Here is a 14,696-nt window from a genome sequence, read left to right on the forward strand (position 1 = left end):
AAATTATAATGTCATGTCCGTACCGTACCCGTATCATGTATTTTAAAGAATTGACGTGTCCCGTATCCATATCGTGTTGTATCCGTGTCATCGTATCCGTATCGGTGCAACATAGTATATAGATTAAAAAAAAGGGAATAAAAAGAAATATAAATAATAATAACTACAATTATAAATACTTAAGATTTCTTCAATAAATATTAAGTAAATATATTGATATTAATATATTAATATAATAATTTTAAATTTTTAAATAATTAAATTATTGCAAAATCATTGGCTATACATAGTGGAAGTCTCCGAAGACTAACTATATTAAATTAATATAAATTTTATAAATAATTTATATTAAATTTAATGAATTATTTTTTAAAAAAAGTGGTCATTTAAATCCATTAAATTTTAGTTATTGTAAATGATTGACTTACAAATAATAATAAATTCCGGTCGTTATAGGGAGTTGATTAGATAAGAGATTTCTAAAATAATTTTTTGAGGCAATTATTTAAATTATTTTATGATATTAATTATCTATGAATTGTTAATAATTCTTCTTACGAGTGAAAGAATATTCATTCAAGATCAAAAAAATGCATTAAATTTAATAAGCAATCCACCACTTCATTTAATGTGGATCTATTTATGTTGGAAAGAATTGAAGATGGAAAAGATGTTCATCTAACAAAGATCTGATATTAAATCATCGAGAAGAATTTATTCAAAAGTTCGTCTGAATCTGTTTAGAGTTTGTTTGAGACAATTTTCTAACTACTTTTTTTCTTAGTCAACAACTACAATTGTGCTTGGCTACTGTTTTCTAACAGCTTTCTCACGACTTTTTGAACATTTTACTAGCAGAAAGTTATCTTATGCAACTTCGTAATTAATTTTATAAAATGCTGCAGCTGTTCCAAACATACCTTAAATCATAAAGGCTTCATTTGGAACAGTTTTCTTACTGCTTTTTAGTACAATTTTTTTTAAAAATTGTCCTAAAAAGTTACTTTATAAAGCAATATGAAAGTTGTCTCAAATAACATGAAATTTAGAATATTATTCCTTCAACATTTAAAACGGTGTTATAGAGGGCAAATTATTAGGTCCGGTCACCTGATCTAGAAATAGGTCCGGATATCCAATAAAAACTTGCCACGTGAACTGCGCTTTGACTGTGCGCTTTAACAGTGTTTTGACTGTGCTTTAGGTGCATTTTGACTGTGCTTTACCTGCACTTTACCTACGCTTTTTTGAGTCAAAGTGCAATCCACGTGGCAAATTTTTAGTGGATGTCCGGACCTAAAAATAGGTCCGTGACCGGACCTAATAATTTGTCATTATGGAGACAGAGCCTTTTCTCTACACACATAGATGTGAGAAAATGAATAAAAAAATCATCATTTAGAGTGAGGACTAAGATTTTATTTATATTGAAGTGTTCTTTTTTTTTTATACATCATAAAATAAAATTAAATAATCAATCTCTACACATTTTAGAGTTCATACTGATTAATGTGGTATGTCAGAATTTCAATATTATACTTTGATTTAATAACAATTTTAGGTTTGATTTGGGATAATTTGTTTAGTATTTTCAAAAGCAACATTTTAGTACAACATTTTCTTGAACTATAAAATTTTGTACTAAAAAGTTGTTTTAAAAAACAGCAATAAACGAAACCTTAATCACTATAAATTTATATAACACCCAATATATAATTAAAATTCATATGCAAGCTTAGGTAATTGAGTCTTAACACAAATAGAGCCTTGTTCGAAAATACTCAGCTCATTATTGACTCAAATATATACATAATTTTGGCATATTAGCTTGATATCTTAATGGGTCCATAATTAGATTCAAATTCAGTGAAGCTTAAATGAGCCGACTGAGTTCGAACATCAAACACGAATATGACCTCCACGAATAACATTGAACCCAAGCCGAATACAAACACCCATCCAACCAGCTCAGACTCGACCCGTTTACGCTCATCATCTCAAGTGCATTGGTCTTGTAGACTAGTTGGTGTTTTTGTGCTCAGTAATTTTGGGGTTAGAGATTTCATCGTCGATGGAGGCAGAAGGCAGTTTGCAACCATTAGATCAAGTTTGAGCAGTTCACGAATATTAAGATGAGAAAATAGGTTTATGATAACTTAAGATAGTTTTTTGATAACTTTATTATTAAACATACATAATATAAAAAATTTGAGTTGGGACGACTGGCATTTTTTTTTTTTTTAATGATTATAAAATTACTGTAGGGTCGAAAAATAACTTTTTAAAAGCTTCTATAAAAACAATTTCTTAGAACAAACATTTTTTAGAAAAATAATGAAAAAATAGTAATCAAATAGAAATATAACGAGTTATACTGTTATTGTTTGGTATTGCTCGGTATTTCTCATTTTTTGACTCGATTTGGCCTCCGACCGGACGTTCCTCTACGTCCGGTCGGAGGACGTACCAGAGTTATGAAACTAATGTTTTCAAATTGACCATTTAATTGAACATATTATTTTATTACTCAAATTTATAACCTTCATAAGAACCAATGAAGGATTTCTTTTTTAGCCTTTATCATTCTTTTTTCTATTTCAAATTTAATGGGCCCTAAGTTTTCTTTAGAAGATAGTCTTTGAAAATTGAATCATTTTTCTTGAATTTCAATCAAAGGGGCGGTTATAGATAATGATGGGTTATCAACCTAAACTAATTAAAATTATGAAACAATTAGGTGCTTTATCTATTCTATTATGTTTGAGTTTATCAACATAGGATGCTTTGATATTAAAAATATTGGTAGATGAGTAAAAGAAAATTAATTTTTATTTTTTTAATTAGATAAATTAATATAAAATTTAATATTTATTGTATATTATCATAAGATAATAACAAAAAATATTACAATAATAATAATAACAAGCTTTTATCTTACTACGTGAGGTCAGTTACATCAAGCTTTTATCTTACTACATGAATCATTTATCTTCATTGTGTTTTATAAAAAGTCAAATTTTCATTTTTTTAATTTTTTTTTAAAATTTTTTTTAAGTCAAATTCTTATTTAAATCTAATAAAAATGATCATTTGTAATATTTATAATCAAATCTTTTTAGGTATATGTCTATATTTTTTAACATAAGTCGGATCTAATACAGCCACTCTCATAATTGGGTCATAGGAAGCCCATAAGTTTATTATTAAAATTATTAAAATTATTTTTAGGGGAGCCACCAACTCCTAATCCGTTACTAATGAAATGATATTTCTTCATTTATAGAACAACTTTAGACTATTTTATTTTATGGGACCCATTACAACAAACTCATGACTTTTTCCCATAAATGGATTAAAACAAAAATTTCTCATTTACAAATAAGATAAATCTTTATAATAATAATTCATAGGTTTAAAATAAGGAGTTGAGCCGATGAGTCACACCCTTGTTTGAGCATGAATTTGATTAATTAATTGAGTTTAAGCTCGAACTCGAGCATTATTTTACAGGTTCAAGCCAGCTTACGAGCTTACTCGTTTATTTTGAAAGAGAGAAAATGATTATGAGTCAAATAATTATTATAATAAAAATGAGAATATGGAAGAAAAATAATAAATAATAATTTAATATAAGAAAGTAAGATATAATTAAAAAAAATTAAAAAAAAAATTTTTTTTTTGATAGTTCAGAATTATGAACGCTAATATATTTTAAGTGCATTTTATATTAACTTTTTTTTTTAAATAAGCCGACTCGCGAGTTAACGAGTCGAATCAAGGCTAACTCAAGCTCAGTTTAGCTCATGTTGCCTTTTATTGAGTCCAAGCGGGTTCATGAGTCAGCCTACCCTTAGTATCTAATATCTTAGCGTGTAAGATTTTAGGAGAAAGAAAGCTCCAAATTTTCTTTCAACTTTGAAATTAAAAAAGAAATAAAAAGAACAATTATAGAGTTAGGCGAACGTGAATTGCTAATTAAGTCAAGACCTACCAAGTAGATTATATTACAGTTTTGCCATTAAACGTTTAGCTTAAGGAATCCAAATGTTTATTGAAAAGAATTGGTAGATGGAAATAAAGTCTTTAACAAATAGAAATATATATATGCGACTTTTTTTTGTGAATATATGCCAATGTATGCGACTCCTCATAAAAAAATGAACTTTGCTTTGTGTGCTAAATTTGGATATCATTAAAAAAACACTATTAAAATTGTTCTATGAAGGATTTTTCATAATGTTCATAAAAGATTTAGAAAGTTGTTTTCAAGGGTTTTGAAAGTTGTTTTCTTATCATCGTCTGATCTAATTTAAGATTTCGTTTGGAACGGCTTTCTTTCAGCTTTCTAAAATAGCTTTTTAGTATAAAAATTTTAATTTTTTGTACAAAAAAGATGCTTTATGAAGCACGAAGAAAGTCGTCCCAAACAAAGCCTAAATTTAATGACAATAATTTTTTAGGTCGATTTGATAAAGAAATTTGCTCCTAAGATTATGTCTAACATATCACCTAATCGTGAAATAAGATGCTATATTTGATGATAGTTTTATTTATTATATTATTATTAACGCACATTCCCTGAGTTTTATTTTTTTGGTAGGTGAATAAAGTTATGATCGTACATGAATTAGGACTTGCACAAAATATTTTCTAAGTAAATTCTCAACTTGTTTTTAATATTGGCATATTCAGTGGGGTTCATGCTATATTGAGGAAAATTGAGAAGTCGAGAATCAGCTTGGATTAAGTCAATAACATTCTGAATGGTTCTTGATAAGATAATTCATCAAGAAGTTTAGTATTTGCAATATCATTTAAGTTGGACATAACACTATAGGTATGTGAATCTTATCAAAGTTAGATGTTGCTACTTTTACATATAATGATTAAAGGAGAACATATCAGAAAATTTTGCTTTCAATGTTTCAAAGACTATGGCCTCTATTATTGAGATCAAAGAAACAAACTACACAAAAGCGTTGGAATTAGGGTTAGAAATAATAGCTTGCGGCCTCTATTACTAAGGTCAAAGAAACAAACAAGACAAAGGTGTTGGAATTAGTTTTAGAAATAATAGTTTTATCCATAATAATGGGATTTCTTACGTATATAAGTTAAAGATTTGCTCCATTCTTGGTTGGGTTTTGGTTAAAGATTAAAAATTTACTTATCAAGAATTATAATTAGTATTTTTCTCTATATATTTGTCATGCAAAAATTTGATGGTTTTATTGTTATGTTTGAAGACATATTTTCTCTGCCATAGTATATTACACTTAGGTCATATGATTAAGGTCTTCCTAACCTTCTATACGGAGGGCTTCAAATCATATTTGATATTCATAACAATCGATCTTGATGGAAATTGGGCATCTATTGATGATGGGCAAGAGATAGGGTTGATCCAACTGATATGAATGGGTCTTAAGTGAGGCATAATCTATAGGTTAGCTCTACTAATGGCATTGGTTGAAATAACATTCATATCCCCAATCCATAACTAACATAAATCTCCTCAATTTTACATAATATACATGGTAATTGTGCTCTTTTTTTCTCCACAATTACGTCTCATTTTTACTACAATAAGGCATCTCTTGTTACATTGATGCAATGAGCATCTATGAATTTAATTGAGGTGTCATCATAAACATATTCTAATTAATCATTTATTGTTTTGTTAATTACCTCTAAGAATAAAATTTGGGCTTTGTATTAAATTTGCATACAATCTTTCTTGTGACGTCTAAAATGTATAATATCCCTAGTGCTCTTGGAATTCCCTTCAGTAGATGCTTTGGGCAAAAATGTTGGGTAAATGGGAGGAGCAGGTCTAATTGTAGACATATGGGATAAAGTAAAAAAGGATTGATTCTTAGTTCCAAAAATATTAGAAGCAATTTTCTATTATTATTCAACCACCAAGGCTTAATGAAAGGTTATTTCTAAGATTTGAGGATCAAATAGTTCAACCTTATTTTTAATTTCTTTCATAAACCTGATGATAAATTTGTTGGCCAATTATCATATATTTTCACACAATCAGTTTAAAAAATAAGGCCTGTAAAAGTGTTCATATATCTAGTTACAGAAAGGTTGCCTTGTCCCAAAATCAGTAATTGAGCATGTAATTTATTATCATGATGCCTATATGGTATTTGGATCTCACAATTTTCTTCATTTCTAACTAGGCTATGCTGATCCTTTCTAATCTTTATTTTAAAGCTAATGGTATTTATGTATAAATTCTAACATGTACAACCTAATATCTTAGAAAAAAAATACTTTTTTAGTAATTATATATTTTATACCAATCAAGAAAATCATTCATCTAAATTAACCAATCTAAGAAGCTATTTAATCATGAATATAATCATAGGTAGGTGCTTCAATTTAAATTTTCTAAGAGGGATCATTAAAATCAACATTCATACAATAGTGGGGCTCGAGCTCAAGAAACCATTAAAAATAAATTAAAAAAAGATTTTAGGCTTAAAGGGTCCCATTTGGTCAATTCTGGTTGACCTGGTCAACCGGGTTGACCCAGGGTCCAAGCTCGGGCTCGACAGACTCGACTCGACCCACTGAACCCAGTGGGGAGGGCCATAGGGTCTGACTTGGTCAATTTGACCAAGTCAACTGTTCGGGCCCAAATCTGGGCAAAATCGAGGTCAACACCTACCCCTATGCCTATGATTTGGTTGTCGTCTATTAGGTTGGTCTTCTCTTTGGTCCATATAAGAATTATCATATTCTACACCTACGAGTATATTATGCAAAGTCCTATATTGCTCTATTATTTTTTCTTATAACATATGTTACCTACATTTATGTAAAGTTTTGAATATTGCTCTATTTTTCTCGACTCTCCCATCAATTGGGAAGATTAAACATGCTTTGGCATATGGCTTGGACAACAAATGTGTCAAACATTGGGGCAATATGATAAGAACCAAGATTTTGTTGGTACGAGTATTTTATTCTCTATATTGTAGAACATATATAATGTATTTATTCATGGTGTTTCATTAGATTTTAGTTTTTTCTTTTACATATATTTTTAGGCTCAGTATCCTTTTGTGATTTGATCTATATTTTTCAATTAACTGCATACGCTTTTAGCTCTAGCTTTCTACACTTTTCCTTTTTAAACTATGTACTTTGATCCCTTCTTATATTTTACGCAACTCAATATGTACTTTCTTTATAAAATTCATTATCATTAATGAAAGTTAATTTATTTTTGAAAGATCTATCTCTTGATATTACATAGTACAAGAGCTTCCATGTTTACTCATTATTGGACAAGGTATCAATTAGATTGAGAGACTTATTATAAAAGATGAAGAAAATATCCTTCAATCATCATTTGAGGTCACAAGGAATGGGGACCAAAGCAAAGATTGGGGCCCCATAATTTGAGCTTATTTTAGTACTTCATTATAAGCTTAAGGGTTGATTAAGACCTAGCTAGTACTTCTCCATTAAATAGCTATCAATAGTTTTTTGGACCACCATGTTATCATTGTGTAAAGTCAAATCGCCACTACATATCTTATTATCATTTAGGGTTTCTAATGTACTCTTCAGTTTTGAGTATCTGCCTAATCGAGCTAGGTTTATTTGATTTTTATCGAGCTCAAACTCGAGCTCATTTACAAAGCTCTAACTTGGCTCGTTAAAACAATTTTAGACTCGAGCATGTTTAAATAAAATAATATTAAAAAGTTAAAAATATATTATATGATGCTAATTTAAATTAATTTTTTTAAATATTTTAAATTAATCAAGTGGCTCGACAAGCTTGCTTGCTGAACCAGGCAGAGTTCAAACTCGAGCTCACATATTATATGAGCTCTAGTATAGACTCGTTCCCGAACTAATGGTCTGACTCGTGAGCTCGTTAATGATTCAAGTTCGACCTGACTCGGCTCACTTACACCTTAATCTAAACCATCAAAGTCAAGTTTAAAAAAAAAAATGAAAACTGTTGATTTAAGCAAATGATCACAATTAACCAAAAAAAAATTCTAAACCACTAAACCAGCCATGGAGAAAAATAAACCCTACTACTAAATAATAAATTACGAAAAAAAAATAAAATCGGGAAAGAATGTGGCGTTGATGGTCAAATCCGCATAAAAAAAAGAGTGGGTGGATGTCCACAGCACAATTTGGTCAACAAATTGTTGCCAACCTTAGCCGCAGCGCTACAGACTAACCTCCCATGCACTATACGTCTATACCTACTGCGGAGCTATGAGTTATCTGCTCCAACTACCACAAAATATTAAAATATTTATTTAGCTTCTATACTTTACTAGAATGAAGAATACTAAAATTTCTCTTTAATTGCGCAGAATTTTAAAGCAACCTTAGATTTTTTTAAGTAGAACTGTGGAAGAACTATTGTGAAATTATATTGGAAAAAAATGACTATCATGATGCTTTGATGTGAAATGGTTTATGATGAATTTTAAAATTATTGTGTGTTAGATTATTATTTATGACGGTAAATAAAAAAATAAAGAGCTTAATATTTTAGTTTTGAACGAAAATTGAGCATATATATAGATAAAAGAGAGGGGGTGGAAGAGTCATAAGAGATATTAAAATTTTTACATGGAAAATCTTGAAAAGATGAATAACTATGGGGTGGCCCAATTGAAATTATTTCACTAGTGTTTGTCGTTGATTACAAAGGATGCTCTTTTGTTGGGCAAACATTAGCATAATATAGTAAATATATATTGTATGGAGCTTGTTATGTGATTGGAGTTGGAAGAATCTAATAACATAAAAATTGTTTTTAAGATATCGTAGGATTGTTTGGTTGGTTGGTGGGCCATACTCATGCGATGGTAGTCAGAAGGACCGTAGCAGGAGATTGAGGTCGGAGGGACCATAGTCGGGCAATGGATGTCGGAGGAATCGTAGTAAGGTGACTGAGCTGGGTAATGGTGGTCTAAAGACAGTGGTTGGGCGATGATGTTCGGAGGGACCATAGTTAGTTAACAGTTGTCTAAGGACTGTAGTCAGGTGACGATAGTCCGAGGATCATAATCAATGGGAGATGGAGGTCGAAGGTACCGTAGTCAAGTAAAGAAGGTTGGAGGGACCGTAGTAAGGTGAGTGGGGTCGAAGGGACTATAGGTAGATGACGGAGGTCATGGGTTGTAGTCTGGGGAATGTGGTCTAAGGGACAATAGTCGATGAGCGATGGAGGCCAGAAGGGTCATATTCGTCTGGCGATAAAGGTAAGAGGAACTGTAGTCAGGTAACATATGTCGAAGGGACATTTTTTATGGAGATAAAAGTCGGAGGGACCATTGTCGGCGGGCAACAGAGGTCAAAAGGACTGTAGTTTGTGGGCAACAAAGATTGGAGGGACCATTGTCTTATGGTGGTGTTCTAATGGACTGTAGTTGGGTGATGGAGGTCGGATGAACAATAGTCAAGCAACGGTGGTCTTAGAATTATAATCGATGAGCAAGAAAGGTTGAAGGGACCATAGTCGATGATGGTGGTTTGAGGATTGTAATTGATGGGAGATAGAGGTCAGAGAGACTGTAACTTTGAGATTGGGGTTGAAGGAACCACAGTTGGGCAAAATATGTTAGGGATAGTAGTTGGGTGACTGAGGTCCAAGGGACCATAGTTAGTGAGTGACGGAGGCTCGAAGGGTTGTATTCAGCTAGCAATGAAGGTTGGAGGGATCATAATCAAGCGACAGAGGTTGGAGGGACCGTTATATGGTAAAGGAGATCGGAGGGACCATTATTGGTATGTGAGCAACAGATATCAGAGAGACCATTGTCGTGTAGCAGTGGTATGAGGGGCCATGTTTGGATAACAACTTTGGTCAAAAGGACCTTGATAGATGAACGATGGAGGTCGAAGGATTATAATCAAGCAATTGATGTCACAAGGATTAAAGTATGCAGATGATGGTGGTCAGAAGAACCGTTGTAAGCTGACGATAGAGGTCGGATGGACCATAGTCGACTTTGGAGGTTTGTGAGGTTGTATTAATCAGACAATGGATGACAAAAGAATCTTAGTCAATGGATGATGTAGTTAATTGGATCACATTTGAGTGGTTGTGGTTGAAGGACCACAATCGAGTGAGTGTGGTCGAGAGGACCATAGTGAGTGAACGACAAAGGTGGTGAAGGAACGTAATCGGGTGACTGAGATCAAAAGGACCAAAGTTAATGATCGATAGTGGTAGAAAAGATCGTAGTTGACTAGCGATGTGTAATAATTGAAAATGACATAAAATAAAATTTAATTTAAAATCTAAAAATTTTAAATTAGACTATTGTGACATTATGCTTGCAAGCGCATCGGTGTTGGAAAGATTAAAAAAGCACCACAGCGGTGTTGAGCTTTATGGAGTTGTGAAAATAAATTAGGAGCAGTGATGCAGAGGTGGCACTGTGACAAAAGGCTCACATACTATGTTGCGATATTGGATCTTGCACTTCACGATGCTAGACACTAAAATGATTTTTAATATAAATAATCCCACTACCATTCCTTCACCTCCCTCAATTCATTCCTTGTTGGGGAAGGAGCCAAGGAGAAGGAGAAGAGAAGAGAAGAGTGAGAGAGAGAGAGAGAGAGAGAGAGAGAGAGAGAGAGAAGTTAGAGGAAGCACTCAGGGGCTTGTTTGCCCGTTGCTCTTGTTAGAAAAAAGTGTCTACTTGTAATTAATGTCTACTCTGAAAGTGTAACGTTGTGATATCTCTTGTTCTAGTAAACTTTTTACCATAACTTGTGATGTGATGGATATTATTTTTATATGCATTTTGACATAAATATTAATGAATTTCAGTGGACAAACTAATAATATCTTTTTTTAAGTTAATACATAGTGTATAATTTTTTTTTGTTTTTAATAGATCATTACATTTCATACATAATATTGTATTGCATGGAAAAAGTGGTATAACTGATATAAGATAAACTTGACATTTGCATTTAAGCAAGAAAAGTTGATTGTTAATACTATAATTAATACGGGTTTACTTTAAAATAGTAATACCATATATAGAAGGATGGGTCGATGAAAATTTCTTAAAATAAATGTTTGTGGTATAATCTTGATTGTAGTATATAACCGATTGAATAAAATTATGCTGACGGATAGAGGTGACAACTTTTAAATATTTATTGAAAATCACTTTTGAACAGATTTAAAATTTATGAATAATGATGATAATATATTATATTGTAAGAGTCAACTCGTATTCATTATAGTGTTAAATGTCAGCCTTCCTTACATACATGCAAGTGCAATCTTTTCTCTATGCAATGTAAGTCAGTATTGTGTACAAAATATAGAAATGTATAAATATAGGAAAATCTATCAAATTTGTATACTATGCATTTACATCAAAAAATGTAGATAGAAAAATATATTTAAGGCCCTAATAATATAACAAATAGTGCACTTCTCCACATTTCAAAACAACTCAATGCCATATTATATAGAATGCAAATGCAATGTAATAGTACTGATTAATTAAGATATCCAATGCAATACCTAAAAAATGCTTGAATTGGTAATAAAAGCCAAATTATTTATAAAATAGAATACTCACTGAACTTTAACTTTTCAAATTCTAACTTCAGTGGAATATTCAAATAAATATTTTAAGACTTTGATATAACTATTGCATTTGTCAAAAAAAAAAAAACTTAATTCAGTAATATACTTAGAAATTCATGTAGGAAAAATCAATTGTTAAAAACTCACTTTCATATAGCCAAAATGTTCATAATAAGAAGTGCAATAATATATTAAAAATTACACAATAAAAACTTTGTAAAACCTTAGAAAAATATATTTCCATTCATATCTTTTTATAAACTTACATAAATTGAAATTAGAGAGGGATTTAGGAGTCTACCTTGAGCTCTACAATTTTTTGAACATACCTATTGAATGAATCCCAAGTTTTAGCCTCTAAATTCTCTCTCTCTCTCTCTCTCTCTCTCTCTCTCTCTCTCTCTCTCTCTCTCTGCCCCCTCTTCTCCTCCTCATCCTATCTTCTTCTACAGCAAGGCTAGGTGAATATGAGTTTAGCAAATGATTTCAAATATTTAGTATTTTAAACCCAATATTCTGACTTAGCACCATGATGCTCACTTTTTCAATGTCTCAGTACTCACTTTTGCAGCATCACAATGCTCACAAAGAATCTTCTAGATTTTATCAGAATATCCTCACATGAAACCTAACATCTTAACACACACTTAAACCTATTTTTTTAATCCAATACCCCAAGAGCTCAAAGCTAGAGAGCTGAATACACTAACATTGTGAAGCCAGCAAAACATTTTCATAACTTGGAATTTTATTTCTCAGACCTTAAACCTTAGTTAATTATAATCCAAAAAAATTTTAGGACTCATAATTATAAATTAGTTTAAAATTAATAATCATTAATAGAAAATTACCTAAATTTAAGATGACATATATTACACTACTCTCCATTAATAGGTAGTGAACCCTACCATGGAAACCGTATGTTAAACCCTAAAATTCTTATAATTATCAAAATACTCTCAAACCTAGGATTTACATTAGGTTACTCATGATCCTAAAACTCATCCTTTGATCCACTCCAAAGTTTAAAGAGTCTTAGTCTACAACTTTGATCGAATGTTAGAGGGGCTTAACTAAAGTTAACTCCTTACCCTTAATACTTTAAATTAAAACCTTAATATTTAAATTTGACCTAATTGTTGCAAATTTGGATTCAATGATTATGATTTTGATGATAACAAACATTTCTAGCATGTCTATTTTTTTATTATTACCCTGCCTACTAATATGTCAAGTCCATAAGGTTAATTATAAATTAAGCCAGCTCAAGATTGGGTAGATTATGACTGAGTTTTTCTGTAAGTGTATTTCCATTATTTTTATCTTTTATTGAGTCAAATATAATAATGTGAATCCTAATGGTAAGTAACCTTGCACGCACATAATCGAGGGAAGAAAATTCTATTTGTTTTAGAGTTTTCTATTTTCGATCATATCGCCTGCGATGATCCACAATCATCCTTGACGATCAGTTAAAAATAGAAACTCTAATTAAGACATCCTTATTATGACAACCAAATTAAGCAAATCATCCTGGACGATCTTAACATCGTCCTAGATGATTTTAACATCATCTTGGATGATAGGCTCAAATCAGAAAGAATCAGCTGCCAACTGTTTTAGGCATGTTATTATTCTTAAACATTGTACAAGACATCATCCTAAATTAGTCAAGTTATTAATGGAAGTAATTAATGTTTGATTGATCGATCATATTGTCCAATATGATTGTATGATCGTCTTGGACAATTAGTTAGAAAAACCTTAGTCTTCTTTGAATGGTCCTAGACGAACAGAATGATGTGTTGGATAATATTTATTGATTTGAACTAATCATATAGGATAATCTAAGAATCTTCCTAGATAATAGGTTATTTTTTCATCATCCAATATGTAAAGTGATATGGGCGACAAGAACGATGTGCTAGATGATATTTATGATTTTGTACTAATCATACATGATGATATCCGAAGTCATTCTGGACTATCATAACAACGAAGTTTTTTAATCGTCTAGCCCTCCTAGATCGTCCTGGCAGAAAGGGCTGAAAATACGATCGTCTTGGATGATCTTTGACGGCTAGTTACAATTTTAGGGAAAATTTGAAGCCCTTCTATATAAGATCTCTTATTTACTCAAGATTAGATCTTTTGCTACTGTCTTTACTTGAGAGAGCCAAGAGAAGGAGATGGGGAACTTGAGAGAGAGAAAGAGAGGAACTTGTGAGGGGGATTTTATGAGGGGTTCACAAAGGTTGCTCCAAACAAGGATCTGAGTAGTCTTCTCCAATCGTCATCCCTGATTCCTTCGAGGTTATAGAGAGGTCTACTTCAGCGATCGATCAAGGTTCTTTGTCTGCTTCAGGAGGAAGCAAAAGGAGGTCGAGGTTCTCTACCTACTTCAGGAGAAAGCAAAAGGAGGTCGAGGTTCTCTGCCTGTTTCAAGAAAAAGCGAAAGGAGGTTGAGTTCTTTGCTTCACCAGAGTCGGTGGAAAGGATTTTTATAAAGGTTTCTCCATCTTGCTATGGAAGCAAAAGGAGAGTCACTGAGTTTAGTGCAATACCCGGAGGAGAGGCTCCGAGGAGTGGACGTAGGTCAAGTTGACCGAATCACTATAAAATATGGTGTTTGTTTTCTTATTGCATTTTCACATTTAATTTCCGCATTTTATTTTATGTGGGTAATTGTTTGGTTTAGATCGTATTTTTAGTTTGAGAATTTTTAAAAACACAATGAAAATTTTTAAAAACACAAATCCCCCCCCCCCCCCCCATCTTGATTAGCCTTGGGCTAGTTCATAAGGGCTTAACATCTCTAATAAACTTTCACTAATGACATTGCTTTAATTCTAATTGCTCTTAACTCATATTAAGAATATTTTGGCTCATGATAGACCTAGTGTTTTGAAAATTGTTAACTTTAGTTTAACCAACTCATTAAAAGAATCTTAAAACAAATTTAAATGTCAAAACCTAATTAATTGATAATGGCTTTAAGTATAAGTTAATCTAACTCAAATTTTGATCACTTGGGTACATGTTTAACCCATATCCAAGCTCCTTTGACCTTGGTCGACCCATA

The sequence above is a fragment of the Dendrobium catenatum genome, unplaced genomic scaffold (assembly GCF_001605985.2).
Source record: "Dendrobium catenatum unplaced genomic scaffold, ASM160598v2 fragScaff_scaffold_972, whole genome shotgun sequence".
NCBI lineage: Eukaryota > Viridiplantae > Streptophyta > Magnoliopsida > Asparagales > Orchidaceae > Dendrobium > Dendrobium catenatum.